The 21817-nt window shown below is 35.8% G+C and overlaps 1 protein-coding gene across 1 annotated transcript in view; it reads left to right on the plus strand.

Moving 5' to 3' along the window:
* LOC307123458 (receptor tyrosine-protein kinase erbB-4-like) overlaps nucleotides 1-21817 on the plus strand; it is a 259218-nt gene that overhangs the window by 167394 nt on the left and 70007 nt on the right. Inside the window, exon 3 of the mRNA XM_079811989.1 lies at nucleotides 20902-21036. The gene's annotated coding sequence lies outside the window, so the exon portion shown is untranslated. The remainder of the gene's footprint in view (nucleotides 1-20901; nucleotides 21037-21817) is intronic.

Here is a 21817-nt window from a genome sequence, read left to right on the forward strand (position 1 = left end):
AAGCTCGCATGTAGTCATTTTTATAGCTTTATTTATTGATTTTAAAGCTTATTGGTATGACCTTTATATAGGCTATTTATATTAATTTCAACTAAGTGTCTATTAATGATTGATGAACTAAAATGATAAATGTGTAATTGATTAAGGGTATAATAATTACATAAATGATATCTAAATCATTTAAAATTATTATTATTATACAGTAAATAAGCATTGTTAAAAGCCATACGCTTTAGTCTTTAATAGCCATTTGCTATGTAGTGACCTTTAATTTGGAGTAGAAACCAAGGGGGTAATCCAGCACCCGGAAAGCGTACCTTCCATAGGGGCAGCCATTGCTAACCAAGCCATCACCTGCTGTTAGCATTCCATTGACTCCCATTCATTTTGGCGTCACTTTGACAGTGAATAACTTTACATCTGAGGCGTTTAAAGACATTTGTCCATTGTTTATTTCTAAAGAAACACGACAATGTATAAAAGGCTCCATTACCTTGTATCTTACACTATCACCCTGTAGAAGCCGTTTTTGTAAATATAGGCTAACGATTGCGTCATAACCACGTGACTCTCTGTCGCACAGTAGAGAAATTACCGTATAGACAGGAGGAGAAGCTTGCAGGCAATCTTTTACTGTCTATGAGGCAATCGGGGGGACGTGGAGGCAAAAAGTCCTATGACAAAATAATCAGAATACTCACCAAAAGTTGCTCCTGCTCACGCTCTCCGTCTCTGCAAGATTCAGAGATTTCAGATTTGACTTTGCACAACTACTAGAAGACTTACAACTATAAGAAAGATTGCTCACGTCACATCTACGTCGTCAAGCTCAGTTTGAGGCTGCGCAGTACGCTCAGCCATCAGGAAGTGAGTGCTTCTAATTGACTTCACTTTTGTCTGTTGAAGTCTATGGGGTCGCTGTGTCCATTTCTTTTACTGTCTATGGTAGAAACAGGGGGAGTGACTTTATTGCATCAGAGGTGTGTCACTTTGCTCACAGTTGATTGGTCCAATTTCAGTTTGATCTTTTATCCAGAACATAACCTGCCCTGGAGCAGGTTAGCCATGGAGCGTAAGTTACTAACAGCCAAAACCACTTTAATGGTACCTAAAACCCAGGATTAGCACAAACTAAGCTTAAACATATCTGGCTAGCCAGCTAAACCGGCTTCATGGTATAGGTCCCAGGGACCCTGGGCATCTTTCTCCTGGGTTTTTTTCAGGAGAGTCAGTAGAAAAGTCTCTTTAACGTCCTAAGTTTTGTAGTTATTGGAACTATGGCATTCATTTTCTTCCACCTGTAAGCTGTTAGCCTGCAATCTTAAAGGGATAGTTCACCCAAAAATGAAAATTCTGTCATCATTTACTCACCCTCAAGTTGTTCCAGACCTGTATGAATGTCTTTTCTTAACAAAAAAGAAGATATTTTGAAGAAAATGAGTAACCAAACAGTTGTGAAGTCAATGGGGCCCATCAAAGGTTTTGGTTGCTGACATTCTTCAAAATATTTTGTGTTCAGCAGAAGAAAGAAATTCAAACAGGTTTGGAACAACTTGGGTGAGTAAATGATGACAGGATTTTCCTTTTGGGGTGAACTATCTCTTTAAGGACTGTTCCACTGGTGCATGAAACCATGATTGCACTATTTTTTCTATGGTAGAAAGAGAACTTTGCTGCTGGTGGTCTCCCCTCTTTACTGAATAATGGCAATTTAATCACATGAGCTGTAATTATCTCTGGAATTAAATCTACATGAATTACCAAATAAGGTTGTTTGTTATATTTTAGAGTGGAACCTCAAGGTTTTCTTGAGTGTCAGAAAGGTTATATAACCCATTGCCCCCTTCAGAAAGGACGTGCTTGATTTGATGGATAAGCTTCCTAATAGGTGCTGTGTGTCAGAATGTTGCTGTAGGCAAAATAATTTTTTAACTCCCTCCCTTTCACACACACACACATACACCAGTGTTTTAAGTATGTGTTCCCATGCCCAAGGCCCTTTTGTTGACCCAAAGGGGTTTAGGATGAGAGAAAATAGAGAGCGATAGCCATCAGTATGCCCACCAAAATGACTACTGCCCCGCCATAATTTATTTTTTATAAACTCTATACATTTGAGGTTTAGTTACTTTGTTAAAGTTGGATTTATTATTGGGCTGTCATTGTAGAAATGCATTATAGAGTCATTATAGAAATGCCATGAAACTTTGGCATTTCATATTAACATAAAGCCAAATTACTGATACTGTATGTTAAACATCATTTAATGTTCCTGAATGACTCAAAAATATTACCATAATACCATCATTGTGTTGCAAAGCGTTTCTTGATCTAAAGTATGACTGAATGAGAAAAGTAAAAGAACTATGGCTTGGTCTGTAATTCCCTGTGTACTGCTTAGTTGTAACTTTACGTTCTAATATAAATTTGCTTAGATTTATTCCAATACTCCCTATTATTCCATTACAATCCCGCAGTGTTCCAGGTAAAGAGATGAAAGCATGCATTTTCCTTTCTGAGACACAGAACACTGTTTAATGGATCCTTTGATACAGTTGTTGTTGTTGTTGTTGTTGTTGTTGTCATCATCTCTTCCATGTTCTTACTCTCCTTTACGAAGTAGCTCTCATATATGTGGTCATTTCAACACAAATATTACTTTTCTTTCACCGTATCAAAATTAATCATTCAAGCAAACCTTAAAGGTGCACACTGTAATATTTATGAGGATCTATTGACAGAAATGCAATATAATATACATAACTATGTTTTCAGTGGTGTATAAAGACCATACAGAATGAAAAGTTATGTTTTTATTACTTTAGAATGAGCCATTTCTATCTAAATACACCACTGGTCCCCTTACAGCGAAGTCGCCATTTTGTGCCATTCATTTCTAAACATGTGGAGATGGTGGTCCAGTGGGTTAAACCACTGAACTGATATGCAAGCGGTCACCACCAGTGTGTCCTTGAGCAAGGCACTTTAATCCACGTTGCTCGAGGGGTATTGTCCCTGTAATAAGTGCACTGTAAGTCGCTTTGGATAAAAAGCATCTGAATAAATGTAAATGAAAAATGTAAATGGACAAACTTCTCTACAGAGCACTAGCTACTCTCTGCTGTCTCAGGCGACGACATCTTTGTCCTGTGTCGGCCACCGTAGCTTCTCTATGTGCTACAAAAGGGCGATGGGTGGTTGCAACCTCGCTGCTAGATGCTATAACATGTACTCAGTGCACCTTTAAGGTTGCCTAGAAATCTAGATGTACCCTAACGGCAGCAAATGTAATTTGCAGTCAAGGTCGTCTAGCAACTCTCCGTAGACTTGCAAGCTTGAAAAACCAAACTCTAGTCAGGCCAATCGCATCGTGTATAGTGTCGGTGGGCGGGCTTAACATAATGACGGCAAAGTTGTGATGGTTCCGCGTGAAATCCCTGCTAACAAAGAACGTTATGGCACTGAAGTCATTCTTAAAAAAGGAAGATATGTTCTGAGTTTTGACAACCGGATATAGCAAAAGTTTAATCTATCAACTAGCTCCGCTGGTGGGAAAACGCATGGAACTCAACCCGCTTGTGATTGTTGTCTTACCGCTGATAGTGCTTGGTTGTAGCACTATCCTATTGCATGCAGAGGAAATTTGAAAGACAACCGTTTATCCCGCCTCTCGGATTGAGCCCTGCCAATTGTGTGTTCCCAGACCCAACATCTTGATGTGGGTCTGGCTTGTCAGGCTACCTTTAAGGGTGCAGATTTATTATTTAACAAATATTTTCTTCAATATTTAAATTATATGAAATGAAATTACATGTCATTCCAAACCTGTATGACTTTATTTCTGTAGAACACAAAAGAAGATATTTAAAAAAATAAAAAAAAATCAAGGAAAGTCAATGTTAGACTACTTTGCTAGGCGGCTTGTGTAAATTACATTGCATGCTCCATTGATAAATGAACTATACGTGATCATGTTGTTTACTTGATGTGCACTTGCGTGCCGATAGCCAACAGCACACAGACATTTGAAGCAGTTTTACTCACCGGTTGTACTCATCTGCGGTTCCAACGGACGATCGTGAAACTTTATCGTTGGGGCCGCTTCATCCTTCGGCATTAGACAACCTACAAATCCGGCGTCGAACTGGGTCTTGTTTATAAAACAATCGTTGCCGAAATGCAGGGAACAAACAAAAACAGTTGCACAACTCCGTTGTATGAATCCTTGCATGAATCATTTAAATACTCTCCTTCCATAAATTTAGCATCTGAAAGGGAAACTCCTAAAAATGCATATGCAATAAGGTCAGCCGCAAAAATAACTGTGCCCACGCCTTTTTAGAGCTCATTTTTCACTACGTGTCTTTAGTAAATCCTGACAGTAGTTTTTAACGGTAAAAGATTGATTGCGCTGGCACAGATTGTTAGTAAATGTGGCCCATGGTTGTTTACCAAATAAATAAATAGACATAAAAATGTAACATACATGCATTACATACTGACATAAGACATACATGTATTATGTCAGATAAAGAAAGAGATGTCGGAGAAACCGGTTTCCCGGATGAGTGGTCATCTTTACAGTGTTTTTAAGGTCAGCGGTCGCTATTCAGAAATATTAGGTATTCTTAAGTATTCTTAAGAGGTCTGTCTATTAATTTATGATATTTACCCTAACGATAATAACGAGGAAGTATCCTATTCCTCTATCCCAGTATTTGCAGATTGTCTGGTGAATTGAGAGCTCTGACCACACACTACTCTCGTGTCAGTGGGTCTCAGTAAGTTCCATGAAAAGCAATTAGGCCACAACTGTTAATGCATACAGATTAGAGTCCATATCAGATCAACTGATCCGGCTTGAATAATTGTGAGAAAATCCTCATTTCTGAGAACAGCAAAACGTAGCTGGTAATGGCCTTTCTCCTGTATTTCTTGTTCAAACAATATCGCAAGCTGGATTCAAAATATGAAGTATGTAGCCTGCGGTTCAATACTATTATCCTTGACTGATCATCGTGAAATGATTAGCAGGTTAGACAGGTTAGAAACACTGACTAAAGGATAGTTGGGGAGAGTAAAATTAGCATGTTTTTACCAAAGCTAAAATCTTGCAGGGATACAAATAAAAAGGTGCCATTTAGGAAACACACACATCCACAGGCTTTAGTTTTGTCCTGTTGTTGTCTAATTGAAAGCATGCCAAGCAGCTGAGCGCAGTCTAAAGAGAACATATAATTTCTCTCTCCATCTGCTGGCTGCGTGTACACCCAAATGCTTGGTAAACAGCAGCAGCATTAGTTAGATCAGTCCTCATCACATTAAATGATCAGTTTGTGTTTCTTCTCAAATGCAACAGTTTGTGAATCAGGACATATAGAAAATAAAAGAGGAATAATATGATTGAAAAACAAATAGAATTTATATGATGAAATGGTTCTGCTCTGCTCTGATTGGTCAAATAGCTCACTCTGTTGTGATTAGTCTACCGCTTATAGTGCATGTCAGAAACAAAACTTCCCTTATCTGAATTTCAGCTCCAGAGGCTTCATCAGCATTCGTAAACACAGATATGAACAATAACGATGGAGTTGGTTTTACCGTATTAGTCCTCATCTTTGGAAGTGCATGCAAAGTGGAATTGCTTTCGCAGAGAAGAAAACAGCTTCTTCTCAACATGTCGACAACACAAACCAAACTCTAACGGGCCTTCCAGGCTACAACTACAGTGTTAGAGAGCAGGTCAAAGAGGTTGTTCATGAGCAGACAATGAAGGCCATAGGCATTATGCAAATTTGTTACAAACCTGCATAGGTTCAAGCTAGAAGACATACTGTTTTTCTTTCTTTTGGGGGACAATAACTCTATTTACTGCGCACTGAGATCTTTGAAACTTTGCAGACCTTTTACAATCACAAACATCTATGTTACATACTGCATGAAAAGTAATAACCGAAGAAGCATAGAAGCGGAACTTAAACCCTTAAACGCATACTTCGTTCTCATTCACTGTCGCGGAGGATTTTTTAAATCAATCTTTTTTTTTTTTTAAATCAATCATTTTTTTAAAGGTAGACCTTTACCTTCTTAGTATTGCTCAATCAATTCATTATAAACAATATAACAAGAAAAAATATGTAAAATTATAAAATAATGCCTGTTTTCCCATTATTTATTTTTTTGGTAAAAATTGCATAGGGTCACTATTGACCCGAGGTGTGTAACAGTGTAAGTAAATTTTTTTCTGCACAACAATAATTTAAAGGAACACGCCGACTTTTTGGTACTTTATCTTATTCCCCATATCCCCCAGAGTTAGATAAGTCCATACATACCATTCTCATTCTCATAACTCTGTCTGACGCACCCACCACTAGCCTAGCTTAGCACAAAGACTGGAGGTAAATGGCTCCAGCTAGCCTACTGCTCAATAATTGTCAAAATAACGCCAACATTTTCCTATTTACATGTTGTGTACTAAGACTGACAGAAAATGTCAAGTTTACTTTCGTACCATGAGTGCAGAATTTGTTTTTTTCCAGCTCGCAAGCCAACGGAGAGTTGCTGGACTTCCCTGGCTGCAAATTAGATTGGCTGCCGCTAGGGTACGTCTAGATTTCTAGGCTAGTGAGCTGCAGTAATCTAACCTAAATACGAAAGCATGAATAACTTTTTCGAGATCACACTTGGACAAAAATGGTTTCACCTTCGCTATTAATCTCAAGTGATAAAAACAAGACTTAACCACAGAATAATTCTCAAACTCAAAAAAGATCTCCTAAATTTTGCACTAATGGCTTACAGAAAGGGGCTAGACCGCCCAGATCAGCGAAATTATTGGTTACCTGGGCGTTGCCATGCAGTTGCTGCAGTGTTCTAAGTGGTTTTTAGTATGTTGCCGTGCAATTGCTAAGGCTGTAGCTCTCAACCTTTTTGACTTGAAGGCATGTACCTTATACACCCCCATATAAGATTTTGTTTTATTTTCCTGTATTTATTGCTATGTTCTGTAATACAAGAGAGTATGCATAGATACATATTTGCTGCCTCGTTGATTGTAAAACCCTATTTATTCTCCATGCTATTGCAAGCCAGTATTGCTAGTTACAAGTCTCTCTCATCTCTCAGTTTGAATCCTCATCTATGTGTGTTCACTGTATGTTTGATTCAATGTGCTGTCTTGATGTAAAATCCCCCAACACACTTTTACCCATCAGTAAGGCTCATGTTTTCATGTTTCATCCTTCCACCAGGTAATGCTGGCTGCATATACCCCTCAGTTCAAGGTGGAGGTCATTCTATTTACCCTACAGTAATTCTACTGTTTTGTCTGGATTGTGTTGTCTTTGTGTATTTGCAGTGCTACATAATGATTGCTTTTGAGCGATAAAGTTCTTTATATAGACACAACCTTTCCACACATCTAGCATATGAACAAAGGGGAAAGATTTTATCAATTGCATTATCACGTTTGATGCACATGATGCTTAGAAATGCATCTGAATGAACAATAAAGTAAAAAGGTTAATTATGCAGCAAAAAAAACAACAAATTAAAATGTTTGTATGTTATATAAATCTATTTAAGTTTTGTTTAATTACGCTTATTTTGTCCAATCAACATGCATGTTTCTTTTAAATATATACAAAAATTAAATATTAAAAAATATAAGTCATATTTTATAAGTAATATAAAAATAAAAAATATTTTGTTTCTAATGAATTTTTCAAAGTAATATTAATTCAATGATTCAAAGAAAGGCAACAAATTACTTCTTAAATTATGCAGATTTTATTCAGCTGTCCCTCTCTACTTGTACATTGCGTGGCAGTTAAAACCAACACTGGTATTTTATTTATTTTTACCTAAATTACTGTAAAACCGCCATTACCCTAGGCAATGCTGACATGTACACAGATATCTGTGTCTGTCATCAAAGAGAATAGATTTTAATATTGTTTTAGTGGCATTACCCCGATAGTAGATCATTGGCTCAAGACCAAATTCTATGTACCGCATACTGGCAGCTTGATTATTCCAAAAAGCATATACATGTGAAGTATAAGAAACATCTTGCTTTCAAGGCCCTTCAGAATGTGTACGGGCGCTCAGAACAGGTAGACATGAATTTAAAAAATCTAATCTGAATTTTACAATTTGCAAGTCAGCCAACGCTAGCCCAGCAGTAACATATTGGTGGTTTGTCATCTAACGTCTTGACTTGTACAAGAGGTTGGCAGGGGTTGCAGTTAATTTTCAATTTTTTAATATACTCTCTATGAAGTTCCTGGCAGCTCCTAATAATGTGATGTGTTGCTATTAGAGATTTGGACATTGACAATTATATGGCACTATAGGGAACATTTCACTACAAATGTCTTTGGATGGATAAAGCTATATGGTAAGCCAGACTATAATTATGACAATGTCTGAATTAGGCACAAAATAGATACCCAGTCAGACATTGATTAGAATCTAAAGCTAAATTATCAAATGTAATGTGAAAAAGGCTCATTTGATTCATCCATTTTTGTCAATGATGTTAAAGATATAATGGCATTGTTTTTTATATTTCTCTTTGTTATATGTGACCTCTTTAATGCATTTTTTATGAAATATTACAGATTTTTTCCATAATCTTTAAACAAAATAACTTCCCTTCCCTTAGCGCCCTGCCCTGCCCTGATGGCGTGAGGGCGGGACAACCTGTCACTCAAATAAGAGTGACCGATAGCAAACCACAACCATCCAAACAATTCCCAACGGACAAAATCAAGTCCCATCCTACATTTTTTTCTTTTTGGAGAAGCTGTTTCACTCAAATAGAAGTCACAATATTGGGGAAAAAAAGATGATCACAATGTCCGTGTCCAACTTTAACAGTAGCTTATTTACATCATTGAAAATAAGTAATTTGAAACTTCTATTACATTTCATGTTATGGATAAATATAAGACAACCAATAGAAAGCTGATTGAAATCCAGATCTAAAAGCCTGGGGACACTTTATTTCTACTAACTGTAAATACCTTTGCAACCACATGTCAACTAGCAGACTTTAGAATATTAGTAAACTGTCTGCTTAATATCTGGGTTAACTTTTTTTTTTTATATGTCCATGTTACATTTAATTACTGAGTAATATCAACTTAGTACATGGACTTACAATAGGGTTAGGGTAGGATTAGGGTTTGGTTTAGGGTAAGTTGCATATAACTATGCCTAATTTATAGTTATTACAATAGTAAATACATGTAACGTGTAACAAGGAAACATTAAAACAAAGTGTTACCAATATCTGCTAATACTTTATTTGAATACTCCCCCACATACTCTTATGAGTGTTAGTTGTAGTTACAAAGTCACTTATCATTAGTAGAATTTCTAAAGTGCACCTTTATTATTGTTGCTTGTTAAAAATTTAAAGGAATTTTGGCTTCATTGTTATTATATGTATTTTTACATGTAATTGTAATCATACAATATATTTGAGTAATCATGCCAAATATTAATGTCACACACACACACACACACACACACACACACACACACACACACACACACAATATTATAATAAAAACAACTCATGCTGACCGAGCTATTCTAGGAATTATTTAGAACTCATGTGTGAAAAGGCTTAACTGAAATGAAGAGAGCAGAGCCAATTCATCTCACTGGTCTGTTGCTCAAAAGGCTGAGAGAGGAACAGCTCCATTAATAATGGATCCAGCATCATCATTATGCAGCAAAATGTTTAAACTACACAGAATCTCGCAGCTTCAAACACAGCTTTACTTTTTAAAAACATTCCCTCATGAAACTGAGCTAATGTCAGCGCATCTTGAAGCATATAACCAGTGAAAGTTTGAGGGGTGGTTCCTTTATTTACTTAAAATACTAGTAAATATTTACAAAGTAATAATAAAATGAATATAAAAAGCATATCTTCAGAATGTTTTAAGCACAAAGCAGCCTCAGTGTAAAAGTGTAATTTGTGTATAATGTGGATGTTTCTAATGTATCAGCCTATTTTGCATTGGCATTTTTTTCATGGTAGAAAAAAAAAGCTGTGCAAAATCAGCAGTTTGAAAGGATGGATAAAGACAAAAATGGAAATCAAGAATGTGCTCTAAATGTGATTTTTTTTATTGCCTACACTGCAAAACTTAAAAAATTTAAAATAATGCATTTAATGAGGTTCATGCTTAAAACAGGTTAAAAAAAATAAAGAAAACTGTGAAAGGAACAAAATGTACTTATCTTATAGCTTGGCAAGCCAGACCCACATCAAGATGTTGGGTCTGGGAACTCACCATTGGCATTGCTCAATCCGAGGGGCGGGATAAATGGTTGTCTTTCAAATTCACTCTGCACACAATAGGATAGCGCTACAACCAACCAGAGCAACGAAGAAGGTGAAGTGGAGCTAGTTGAGCTAGTATAGCCGTATCTGGTCTGCAAAACTCCGAACACATCTTCCTTTCTAAAGAATGACTTCAGTGCCGTTCTTTGTTCTTTTCTCAAAGAAAAGCTTAACAACAAGTCTTCCAGAGTCGCGGCCAAAGCCGATTCGAAAGACCGCTGTTCGTCAGCTTCTTTGTTTACGAGTAGCACGCGGAACCGTCACAACTCTGCCGCCATTATGTTTAGCCCGCCCACCAACTCTATACACGGTGTGATTGGCCTGACCAGAGTTTGGTTTGTCCAGCTCGCAAGCCAACAGAGAGTTGCTAGACTACCCTGGCTGCAAATTAGATTTGCTGCCGCTAGGGTGCATCTAGATTTCTAGGCTACTTATCTTATGCGATTTCATTTCTCATGTGAATTTACCTTGTTTTAAAGATGTTTTTGTTATTTCACTGGGAAACAAGATCTACTGAGCACAGTGTTTCCCATTAATTACCAAGTACCATAGTATTTGAAAACCTCTTATACACTCAAAAAAATGTTTTATGTCTAAACATAAGATTTAATTGCATATAAATTTTCCATGCATTTGGATTACATAATTTTAACATAAACAAATTAATAAACTTAATGTGATTCATATATGTAAGTCATACATAAATGTAACAGGTAAGATTTATGTAATTGTATTGATAAACTGAATGTAATTTATATATACCAGTTATATGTGAATGAAACAGGTAAGATTTATTTAAGTGCACAGAAAAACGCCCATGTTAAATTAACACTTCCTAGTGTTCATGTGTGCTCACTACTGGGTTAAAGTACCATTGAAGCAGTGTTAAAGTTAATGAGAGAATTGAGTGATGATTGAGAATTAATGATGAACACCTGATGATAATGAGCAGAATCACTGAAGGAAAGAGAAACACAAGAACTACAACTGACTTCAGCCACAGCCTTAGATGAAATCAACTGAAGATAAAAGAAGACATTAAATCTCTGAAGATATCAGTAGATGAGGATTAAACAACTTCACAAACAGCATTATCAGCTTCACGCATTACTAACCAGACTGACTTTATTTCTGTAATTTCGGTTTTAATGAAAATAATAGTTTCATTGGAAGTCGCCATACTGGAGATCAGTGTCTGCTTTAGTTGGGCTTTTGACCCTTAATTTTTTAACTTTAGTTTTTCTCTGCCTCCTTTAACTGTATATAAAGCACATTTGTTATTTCAAAGGAATCCAAGAGAAAATATTATCAGTTGATGTTGGCCATTTGTTTTGGCCTGAATCACTGCTCTAATTTGCTGGTTATAGAGGTAATGTGTTATTAATTGTATTGTATTCATAGTATTAGCCATGTGATTCTACAGCACAAGATACAGGACGGTTGTGTTAATTGAATAATATCCAGATAAAACATTAAAAAAGTGCACAAAAGGTTTTAATCTACGGCATTACTTAGACACACACAGACATCATGAATCAGCGTATGAATCTCTACAATGGTGACAATAAAAAAAAATTCAGATAAACAGATCAACTTTTAACATAAAACAAGCAACTAAAATGTCACAACAAAAACAGCAAAAGTAAAAGCAATTGGTAAGTATCAAAGAAAATTTGTCACAATTCAGATGCATAATTTATTCATGCCGCAATGCATGATAAGACACATGGGGGGGGTGATTGGTGGTACCCAACATGCACTGCAGCTAGAAGCTTTTAATTGATTGTCACCATTGTTGAGATGCATACATTGATTCTTGATGTCTGTGTATATCTAAGCAATGCCATAGATTTAAATCCTGCATATTATTCGATTACCACAACGGTGCTGTAACTCGTGCTGTAGAATCACATGGCAACTATTATGAATAAAACAAAACTATTAACACAGTACCACATTAAACAGAGGATTAGACTCCGAATGAGATCAGTGATTTAGCCACACGATGTCATTAACAATATATAAATAGCCAACATCACCAGATAAGATATTCTCTTGGATTCCCTTGCCGTAACAAATGTGCTTTATAAACACACAGTTAAAGACTTAAGGATCAAGAACCCAACTAAAGCAGACACTGATCTCCAGCAAACAAAACTATAAACAGAAAGGTTAGTAATGCATGAAGCTGATAATGCTGTTTGTGGAGTTGTTTAATCCTCATCTGCTGAGATCTTCAGATTTAATGTCTTCTTTTATCTTCAGTTGATTTTATCTAAGGCTGTGGCTGAAGTCAGTTGTAGTTCTTGTGTTTCTCTTTCCGTCATTGATTCTGCTAATTATTATCAGGTGTTCATAATTAATGCTCAATCATCACTCAATTATCTCATTAACTTTAACACTGCTTCAATTGTACTTTAACCCCGTAGTGAGCACACACATGAACACTACGAAGGGTTAATTTAACGGGCGTTTTTCTGTGCACTTTTACATAAATCTTAGCTGTTTCATTTACGTAAAACTGGCATATATGAATCATATTCAGTTTATCAATACAATTACATAAATCTTACCTGTTACATTTATGTATGACTTACATATAAGAATCACATTAAGTTCATTAATTTATTTATGTTAAAATTATGTAATCTAAATGCATGGAAAATGTATATGCAATTAAAATACATAAAATTTGCACCATTGTTTTTTGCAAAATATCTATCAAACCAACTAAAATCTAATTAAATAAGTATATAGTATTTTTGCACTGCATGTTTCAAAGCGAAGTGTGCACTTTTGCTGCCTTCATGCGCTATTGTGTCACACACCATCGGTGTGTGAATGAGTGTATGAATGGGTGAATGTGAGGCAAATGTAAAGCGCTTTGGATGGCCGTTTGTCTGTTAAAAGCGCTATATAAATGCAGTCCATTTACCATTTACCATATTGGAATTATCGTAAATACCAATTTCCTAGTTAAAAATTGGATAAGAATAAACAGCCTCTCAAGCTCAGGGATGTATTTTGATTCCCTAGTTCCAGAGTTGGACAGGCCATAAACTTTAAACACAGTGGAGCGATGTCCATCCACCATAGTTTCACAAAATCCTGTGGGAAACACTGAAGCATATATAGGAAAAGCTACACATTTACATGAATGCATTTGGCGGCCGATTTCATCCAAAAGACTACATTGAATTTGAGGTATGCATTTTTTAGCAGCTCATGCATTTGACATTGGCATTGCTAGCCCCATGCTCTATTGTTTGAGCTACAGGAATGTTGTAATACTCATTTTCCTTCTTGATTTCTACATTTCCTAGGAAGTTTGGGGGAACAGGTTTTGGGCATTTCTTCACACTTGCTACACCAGTGACAGTTGTGCTATATTTAAGTTTGCTAGAAAATAAAGACTAGCTTTGTCAAGTTTTGGTTTTGTTCTAACATGAGATGGCAGCCGTATCATCGCTCCACCAACCCTCCAAGCCTGCCCTCCTGAGACCCTGCTGCTGGGTGTGATTTCTGAGACGCTCTGCTATCTCCACAAGCCAAACTCCCCTCCCTGTGTGGCTGAGTAATGAGATGCATCGTGAATGTGGGGCGGAGGGCGGGAGTGACGGAGGGCCGTGGATCATGATCTGAAGCCTCAGTAGAGGATATTAAGGGCCGTTCACACCGACAGCGACAAAGTGAACAGAAGTTTGTCATTGCTGTGTGAGCACATGCTGTGCGAATGTTTATTGTTTATTATGGGAGCATCATTTGTCTCCTCTGAGAAGTTTGGGCAGGAGAAGATTATGGGGGCTAAGCCCCAAATGAGGGTATGATTTTATATATATATATATATATTTAATATGTTGTTTGTATACTGGGGTAGGCATGAACAATACAGTAGGTTCTACACCACCTATCAACTAATCCCTGAATTATTTTCTAATAATTTTAAATAACCAGATAATATGCATTAATAGTCATTAAGAATACAGACAAACTTTGTATTACAGTAATCATCTAGATTGGTAATGTTTCAAACACTATTATTTTTATTTGTACAGTAAAATTTAAAGAAGATTTTATTCATTCATGGAGATAACATGGAAAATACCATGCTTTAGTTGAGAATTACTGTCACCTGGTGGAAAACAAACACATTTTTTACATGAAAAGGACATGAAATTACAACTATAACCAGTGGTTGGCAGCAGAGGACCACTCATTATCTAATGTGCCATTTCCCCTCCTTTTTATAGTTATTTTCACGTGTCTTGCTTTTGGATTTATCCAATTAATATTATTTTAAAAAATAGCCATTTTTTGCACTAAGTATGAAGTATAGCAAGAGTAGGAAAAGTCATGAATTTTGTAAAAATAAATCAATAAATAAATAAGCCCAGATTTTACAGTACATGGGAAACCGTCTTGAATTACCCCCGCCTCATATTATGTAAACTCCATTTATGACAAAGAACTATTCAGATGCAGATATCATAACAATCTATCAATAAATGCACATAGTATGTCCTCTGCCTCTGACACATGTTGAATAACGCAGTCTAATACAGGGATGAGCTGTTTCATATGAGTTTTAAAGGAGGACGAGGCGATCCTGAATTAGTGTACATTATCTTTAATAGCAAATCTTTAAGAGGGGGGGGGGGGGGTTGGGCTGGGTGGAAATATAGGGGGGCTAAAGTCCTCCTAAAATGGGCCTTGTGACGCCACTGATTCTAACTGATTTTGATTCATGCATTAATAATTGTTCTTGTTCATGAAATGTCGTAGTTCAATATGCTTTCCCTGCATAATGATAATTTCTACCAGCATGAAAATTGATTCCATGTCAAAGTAGAATGACAGAATCTTATTTTAATATTCAATCATTAAAATTGCTCTCGGTGTGAACAAGGCTTCATGAAAAGAGTTGACCAAAGTGCTTTACAGATTTTTTTTGTTTTACATATTGGTTAAAGGCAAACAGCTCCTGTTTAAAAATCTGAAGATTTGTTTTAAATATTATATGTTTATGTCTAAATTAGACAACAGCAATCATATTGATGATTTTGCTTTTTAGCTCACATCATGTGACTTTTTAATGTATTACTATGTTTATGTTATTATGAATGAAAAAATATTTTAATATTTATTTTAATGTTTACATTTCTTTAGGCTAAACCAGTTAATGCACATTCTAACGTGACCAGACATTATAAAATAGTGCTTGGCATAACATGATTCAATGATTAGGATGTTTTGTTAACACTTTATTTTACAGTGTCATTGTTACAGTATAATTATATATTTAAGTACTGAGTAATATTAATTAGCTACATATACTTATGGTCAGGGTTTGGTTGAGGGTTAGTTGCATGTAATTATGCATAATTTACTGTTATTACTATGGTAAGTACATCTACTAACCATAAGTGTTACCTGGATGTTATTCAAAAATTGCACAATATCAAAAAAATACTTCTTTTTTTAAGTGCATTTTTTTTTTTTTTTTTTATGTTTTCAATAAATGCCCATTCTTGATTGATAGCCTGGTTTCTTTTCTTCATATGTGCACTGGTGACCTGTCCTTTAGGTTTTCCAGTCTCATTTGCATCTTACTGATTATAATCTGCCATTTGGACATGATTTGTCCATGTAAAAATGGACACAGACAGAATGAAATGAGGATTATTTGTCAAACGTTAGTGGTTTTGGCACTGTTTTAATTTGGCTTTAATATTAAATTCCCTTGTTGTATGCAAAATGATTGCATTTTCTGTCAGATCTAAGTAAATAAATAAATAACAATATGAGGTGATTTTTTTATCACATAAAAAGGCATTTTAATAGTCTGACAATGTCTTCCCAATTTGAGTTAATGAACAATATTTTCTCGCTTGTCTTCTGTCTAATAAAAAAAAACATTAATTGGTTATGACACAGCTGCACATTCAAACTTGAATACAAATGCTTTTATGCTTCTACTTTAATTTCTGATTTTGTTGGTTGTCCTTAAAACACCCGGTAAAATATATGCACAGATTACAGATACATTTCCATAGATATACAAACGTATGTTATGTTATGTTATGTTATGTTATGTTATGTTATGTTATGTTATGTTATGTTATGTTATGTTATGTTATGTTATGTTATGTTATGTTATGTTATTTTATATGCTTGATTTACATTTGCTTCAATCATCGGCCTCTGCCATATAATGCTTGTTAATGATTATTGTTTTATTATAAAGTTCATATTTTATAATTACAACAAAGTTAATAAGCTTGTTGTTTGTGTTATGGGATTTTTGTCTTATATATTTATTTTGATATATTTGTCTATGATTTTCAGTTTAAGAAACATTGCACTGTGCTCTGCTTTGACCCACAGTTTATTTGTGCCATAGAATTGATTGAGTTATGTTTACAGATGGAGGCTGGCAGTTAACGTTAATAGGGGTGCCATAATGTCGCCCAATTTCTCTGGCCGATAAGGACTGCAGTATGTGCGATAAGTGCTTGCCCTTCAGATGACTCCATAATATATATTTTAAAACATTTTGATTAGCTCAACTTTTTTCCCTCTCTTTTAATTTTTCTTCAAAAGCACTTTATCTCAAGAACTTTATTTAAGCTCTCAAATTGATAGTATTCTCATTTAAATATAGATTTATTACAATTGTTGTTGAATGGATCCCTGCTTTTTCGCCACCTTCTTTGCGAATTGTGTGCAGATGAACTCATCAAAAAGATGTTAATGATGTGAAGTGTTTCTCATGCAGGCTGGGTTTCCAGCTGTGAATGTCAAAAGTGACTCTTTAAAAATGTATTCATATGGTCTGTTGTTCCATTCACAGTCTCAACCTTTCCCCCTGAACACTGCACTTCCATCATCGCGGAAGTGCTGAAAGTTTGAATATTTCACTTTCACTCAAAGGAAGTGAATTTGTCATGTTTAAATACCCTTGATCACTCCTGGGTTCATTTTGAATGCAGGGATGAGGGCTCTGAGACATGGTAAACTAGCAATGCTGGTCAATGAGTTAATTTGAGATATTGAGTCAAAATGTGCATAAATTCAATCTTTAGCTTGTCTATGGGTCGGTATACCCTTCACCTTAGCAAATGCATTTGCGCCCATTTGTGCGCCCATGGGCATGCTGGTCTGAAAATGAGGTGTGTTCAGGTACATTGTTGTTAATAGCTCAATATTGTTTTTGTTATTTAAAGAGCGCGTTAGTAATATGTGCCTATAGGCGGGTGCACAATGCGCTTACACTCTGCCTATCACACACACAGGGATGCGCAGCAGCACAGAAACATACATATGAAAAATTAAAGGAATAAAATGTAAAGGATTATTATTTTGTACATAAATATACAAATGCCTACATGTCTTAATCCTTGCATGTATCAGAATTCCCTATTTGCAGTAGTGACGAATGAAATTGGCTAATTATTTGACCAATCGTGGCAATACACACATGTATTTAAACTGTATTTAAAGTCAACATGAAATCATTTTTTTTAACCTGAATATTGCAGTATTTATTATAAATGATTTATCTGTGCACATCATTATTTTTTATAAATTCATGTGCCCTCGTAATCTTAAAAATTACTTCTCCTGCAGCTGATGACGTGTTTACTGGTGCGAGGGCGGAGCAACCTGTCGCTCACACACGAGATCGACCAATAGCAAACCACAACCATCCAATAAATTCCCAGTGGACAGAATCAAGCCCCGCCCACATGTTTTATTGTTTGCGAAGGTTTCACTCAGATATACGTCAAAACATGGAAAAATTACGATCTCAACTTCCGTTTCATGCCTTTAAGAGAATAGGGACAACCCTTTTAGGGTGCTTTCACACCTGCCTCATTTAGTTTGGTTGAATCGTACTAGAGTTCGTTTTCCCCTTTGGTGTGGTTCGTTTGGTCAGGTGTGAAAGCAGCAATCGCACTCGGGTGCGCACCAAGAGCGGACCAAACAAGCTTACCGAGACCTCCTTGAAGAGGTTTGTGGTGAGAACTTGATCCGACCTCGAACAGACCTAACTGCAAAAAGTACTGATCATTTTTGGTCTAAACCAGCTGTCGTAGTCAGCTGCGCTGTGCATTATGGGATGAGGAAGTGTCTGTTAACAGTTTGCACTTTAGCATGGCAGCTCGCGGACAAACTTGGAGTAGTTAGGCCGTGCGGAGCCTCATAGAAATTTGGTCTGATGACCATATTAGGTCCCAACTTTTGAAAACTGTGTTTTAATGCAGTGCACTAGAACATTGTTTTCAAGCCGCATCCGCGCTTCATTATAGAAATGTGTTGTTTGCATATTGTGGTGTATATACAAACAATGTAATAGATTATGGCCAGGGACAAAAACAGCCCGCGCATTCGTCTCTCCATAGTTGTGTTGTCTCCGTGTTGTTTGCTGGCTTTTCCTCTTCTGTTGGAATTTTCCTGCACGTAAATTCTGACCAATCGAAAAGCAGTTTAGGAAATACGCCATGGCAAATGAGTGATGTGGATGTTGTCATGTGACTGCATTTTGGTTAGTTTCAACTGGTTCGGACCAAAGCAATCAGTGTGGTGTGAAAAGGAACCAAAAAAGCAGAAAAATGCTACAATGTATCATTTTTTGCCCTTGGTTCGGACCAAATGAACCGAACTATGTGAAAGCACCCTTAGACTGTGTGCCGGCGCGCCACCCATTCTTCCCGTCGTTAAACTAGCAAAAGTGCGCTTTAGACCATGTGCTTAGATTGTAAAAACAGGGCCCATAGTAGTGATCATAAAAATAATTTTATCATTGGTAGAATTTTTTTTTTTTTTTTTCCTTACCATTGTTGGTATGTGCTGTCTGTTACCAGTGTTGGTATCTGTAAAATTTCCTTACCATTGTTGGTATCTTATAGTTATTATTGCAATCTAATTATTAAGTTAGCAAAGATAAAATTGTTACTTATCGTCCTCAAGTGTAATGATATGAAGTAATGGTCCAATGAAAACAAAAAGGAAGCTTATTATGTTATGTTATATGATTTATGAGAAATGGGGGTGGTATTAAAAAAGTGTTCTTCTTCCCACTCCTTTTTGGGCAAACGGGAAAATAACTTTGCACATTACATGCACGTTTTTTTGTGGTTTTTAATTTTTTTTTTAATTTGTGGATTACCCGCACAAACTGTCAAAAAAAGATGTTAATTATGTTTCTTTGTGTTAAAATGTTCACTTGCCCAAAATAAATAAATAACTAATAAATAAAAAAAATAATACAAGCATTTCAGTCAAATATAATTTATGCAATATGTCAAATCTTTAACCCGCAGGGGAAAACATATCATGACAGTTGTATTATGTAATTACAATATAATTTATTCCTGTGATGGCAAAGCTGATTTTTCAGCATCATTACTCCATTCTTCAGTGTCACATGATCCTTCCGAAATCATTCTAATATGCTGATTTGCTGCTTAAAAACATTTCTTATAAGAGTTGTGCAATTATAAAATATATAATGCATCATACATTCACAATGTTTACAGATAACAATTTGTGTATTTTTGAAAGATTAGGCTAATCGTATACTAGTGCTCAGATCCATTTGAAAACATTTTATCCATTCTGTGTGGGCTTAGCAATTAAAAACAAGAAACAGTGGGGACTAGATGATATTTGCTGAAGCTTTAATAGTGAGCTCTAATCAGTTGTGTAGGTTCAGTAATCAAACCCTGTGCAGATCTGAGGCGTTCTAACAGAACTGTCCAGCCATGTAACTTATAAAGTTGCATTAGTTGATTATGAAGCGGTAGCCAGCATCTGAATAATAATACTGCTTCATTAACTTCCTATTTGTTTCCCTTCAAGAGGGAATGAAACCGTACTAACCCATTTTAAACAGCTACGGTCTCATTCATCAGAAGGTTGTTGGAGGCTATGAACCAAACAGTTCTACGTCATACGTTTGTGATTTTTTTTTTTTTAAGCAGGCTTACAGAACACAATATCTGATTTCTCAGTAACTGAGGCTGTTCATCAGAGCGCTAAACCTAGTACTATTTGTTACAGGGGAACAGGAGGGAGGGATTTAAAAGGAATGTGGCGTCTATCAGCTTGAATATACTACCTCCACCACATAATGCATATGCTCCCAATCTCTACAGACACATTGATATGCTCATAATCTTGCTTGATCTTTTATAAGCTCCTTAACTTGGGTGATTTCATTCTTAAATCCTGTTCTAAAAGAGAGAGAGAGAGATTATTTTCATTACATTTCATTTATAAATCATAAACTGGTTTCATAGAGCAGTCAGGGTTATATCTGACCTTTGAATGAACTGTACGTCTTTGATATGCACAAACAGCATTATTTATGCTGTCCCTTACAGAAAAAATACATGATACATGCAAAAACTCATGTGGTCACATGTGAAATTCATGTGGTTTTTCTGTAAGGGGTGAAATAGGCAAAATGGTTCAAATGCAGCACGTTGTGAACACGATTCCTAATTCACCCCCTTTTACAATTTTCTCTGTTGTAGAAATCCTGAATGGAGGCGTGTATGTGGATCAGAACAAGTTCTTGTGCCATGCTGACACCATCCACTGGCAAGACATCATCAAGAACCCGCGTTCTGAACTTCTGGTTGTGCCCTCAAACAACAGTGGCAACACATGTGAGTGTTTGAATATGTTTAATGAATTAAATTGGGCTATAATAATTTATATTTTTCATGGATTGACTTTGAAATAGTTGTGTGCATTCAAAAAATGTATGCTAAATTTCAAGCTGTAGCAAAAAAGTTAGTAAAAATGTTTTACAGTAATACTGAAATATTGGTGAAAGTGTGAATTTACATTTAAATGCCTAAAAATGGCATGCAACTTTTAAATCATGCATACATTAATTTAGTATACGCAACTGTTCAAAAGTTTGGGGATGGAAAGAATGTATCTTATGATAAAAATACAGGAAAAACAGTAATATTTTGAAATACAAATTAAAATAACTGTTATCTATATAAATATATTTAATAGCTGAATTTTCAGCATCACTGTCACATGATCCTTCAGAAATCTGATTTGTTGCTCAAGAAACATGTATTATTATTATCAATGTTGAAAACAGTTGTGCTGCTTAATATTTTAGTGGGAACCTTGATACATTTTCATCTGGATTCTTTGATAAACAAAAAGTTACTACATTTATTTGAAATATTTTTGTAACCTAATAATGTTACGTGACATTGTTTGCAACATTGATTATGATTACATGTGACATGATACGGAATTCTGTAAATTGTATCTTTCAACATATTTTCTGATGTTCATTCATGTTTATGTCATTCTGTAACATAGTAAAGAGGAAGGGATGACCGCATTCACTCAAAATCCTCCGACAAATGTTCAAGATGAAAACTGAAAAGTGATGCACAGTCTTTCTTCAACTTTCTTTTC

The sequence above is a fragment of the Gobio gobio genome, assembly GCF_949357685.1.
Source record: "Gobio gobio genome assembly, chromosome: 3".
In the NCBI taxonomy this organism is placed as follows: domain Eukaryota; kingdom Metazoa; phylum Chordata; class Actinopteri; order Cypriniformes; family Gobionidae; genus Gobio; species Gobio gobio.